The sequence below is a fragment of the Galeopterus variegatus genome, unplaced genomic scaffold (assembly GCF_000696425.1).
Source record: "Galeopterus variegatus unplaced genomic scaffold, G_variegatus-3.0.2 Scaffold6923, whole genome shotgun sequence".
Lineage (NCBI taxonomy): Eukaryota > Metazoa > Chordata > Mammalia > Dermoptera > Cynocephalidae > Galeopterus > Galeopterus variegatus.
In genome coordinates, this window is record NW_007733034.1 from 54,371 (window position 1) to 57,414 (window position 3,044).

The following is a 3,044-nucleotide window of genomic DNA, read 5'->3' on the forward strand; positions in this document are numbered from 1 at the left end:
ATTAACATTTTGGTGTATACCTATTTTATTTCTGTGCATGCATATGCATATGCACATACGCCCAACCCCCCAAAGTGTAGCCATACTGATATTTCATTCTACATTAAGTCTATTTTTACATTAGCTTTATTGACTGTGTAATATTCCATCGTTAAATATACCAGTTTATCCAATTAATCTCTTAGTCTGTAATTTTAGGTTTTTTCTAATTTTTCTGGATTATCAACAATGTGTTCATGAATATCTCTGTGGAAGGCTTTAATTATGTTTTTTATAATACTTTAAAAGGAATTCCAATTTGACTTTGGGATATATGATTTATTGATAGCATAACTTTTATTTGGATCAATATTAAATTAAGATTAAGGGCCGGCCCGTGGCTCACTCGGTAGAGTGCGGTGCTGATAACACCAAGGCCCCGGGTTCGGATCCCACATAGGGATGGCCGGTTCGCTCACTGGCTGAGCGTGGTGCTGACAACACCAAGTCAAGGGTTAAGATCCCCTTACCGGTCATCTTTTTAAAAAATTAATTAATTAATTAATTAATTAATTAAGATTAAGCCCCTGAGGTCAGAGGGAGAGGCAATCAGAGTATTCAGAGTTACATGGAAAGGCTATGAACAAAATCATTGTTTGGACACTTTATGCATTATTCATATTCGCAGTGCTAGTGAAATATTAGGTGGTAAAGGCTGAAAATACTAGCTATGAAAATGAAGTATTTTGCCTACTTATGGTCTTAAATAAACCATCCTATTCCAGTTCTACTTCTTAGGATGTTTGTAATTTTCCTTTAGGTTGAAGAACTGGGAATAGAATGGGTTATTAAAGCCCATAATTAGGCCAAATTCTTTAGTTAAGTAACGTCCTAGAAGTACAATTCCTAGGTTAAAGAGCCTTCATATTTTCACCACTCTTGTTACATTTTATAAACTATGCTACAAAAAGTTGAACCAATATACTCCCTCTGTCTAGAAAGGTCTGGAGATGTTTAATGCAGGAAGGGATACTTGAACTGAGTCTGGAAATGCAATGGTTTACCAGGTCAATGGGGGTAATATATTTTAGGAATATGTAAGGGCAAAGAGTTATCTAATAGTAAAGGCATGTTTTGGGGACTCCCTCCTAACGGATAGAGCTCTACCACCAGTCTTCTAGCTCTACTGAAAGCTATGGCTATATTGTCCTGGGAAGCCACTGTACCCAACTGCATTTCTTTAGCTAATCTCTTTGTTCTTGGTTATGTCTTGATGAGTTTGATATAGTGCTGCATTCATTCAACAAATATTTACAGAGTGCCTATGAGGCACAGGGTAGTTAGGGCACAGAAGAGGGGAGGAAACAAGTTCATGTAATCCTAAAACATCTGGTCTTTTTCTAAAGGCAGCTGGGAACTACTGAAGTATTTAAGCAGGAAAGTGTTGGCCATTAAACAAAATGTTATTAAAGCCCATAATTAGGCCAAATTCTTTAGTTAAGTAACGTCCTAGAAGTACAATTCCTAGGTTAAAGAGCCTTCATATTTTCACCACTCTTGTTACATTTTATAAACTATGCTACAAAAAGTTGAACCAATATACTCCCTCTGTCTAGAAAGGTCTGGAGATGTTTAATGCAGGAAGGGATACTTGAACTGAGTCTGGAAATGCAATGGTTTACCAGGTCAATGGGGGTAATATATTTTAGGAATATGTAAGGGCAAAGAGTTATCTAATAGTAAAGGCATGTTTTGGGGACTCCCTCCTAACGGATAGAGCTCTACCACCAGTCTTCTAGCTCTACTGAAAGCTATGGCTATATTGTCCTGGGAAGCCACTGTACCCAACTGCATTTCTTTAGCTAATCTCTTTGTTCTTGGTTATGTCTGAATGAGTTTGATATAGTGCTGCATTCATTCAACAAATATTTACAGAGTGCCTATGAGGCACAGGGTAGTTAGGGCACAGAAGAGGGGAGGAAACAAGTTCATGTAATCCTAAAACATCTGGACTTTTTCTAAAGGCAGCTGGGAACTACTGAAGTATTTAAGCAGGAAAGTGTTGGCCATTAAACAAAACTGCCTGTGCAGTGTAAAGCACAGATTACAGAAGGATAGACTAGGGCCAGGGAAAGCAGTTAACAGACTAATGCAATTGTCTAAGCTAGAGATAATGAGGATCTGAAGTAGTGTAGCAGACAGAGAAAGAGGAGGATATTAAAGAGGTGGACTGTTTCTTGCCTTCAAGGAAATTTTAGTATCTCCACAATCTACTGGAAGATACTAAAAAGTAAGTGAGGTGTTAATTAAAATACAGTAACATAAGTGCTGAGTTAGGTTTAAGTACATTAACCATCTAACCCTCTAGTGGAAGTGATACTGAAGCTGAGACATAAAAGGGGTAAGGAAAAGTATTCCAACAATGTGCAACGGTTTGATGGAAAGGAGACAGGACTCATGCAAAAAATTAAATTCCATTGGCTGGTACTTTGAGTGCAAGAATGGGGACCTACAAGCTAAGAAGGCAGAAGAAGTAAAGGTCAGATTATGAAGAGCCTTAAAATCCATGTTAAACGCTTGGACTTTACCCTGATGGCCATGGGGAAGGTGCTAAAGAGTTTTAAGGAAGAGGCAGATTGGATTTATACCTTAGAGACATCACCTAGAGATTTAAGCATGGAGAATCTACAATACTTGGTAATTGGTTGAATGAGGGTGTTGTGGATTGACTGAACTGTGTCCCCCAAAGTTCATATATTAGAAGCTTAATTCCCACTGTCACTGTTGAGGGTAGGAAATCCTACTATGATAATTGAAAGGTGGGGCCTTGAAGAGTTGATGGTTTAATGGTGGTCGTGGGTGTGGTTCTGAGGACTTTAAAAGGAGAGCAGGTGAGCATCTCTCTCTCTCTGCTCTGCCATTTTGTGCTATGTGAGACCCCTGTGTTGCTGTAAAGCCACCACCAAAGAAGACCCTCACCAGATGTGTTCCCTGGACTTTATACTTCCCAGCCTCAGAAATTGTAAGCAATAAATTGTGTTTTCTTTATAAAATACCCAGTTCTG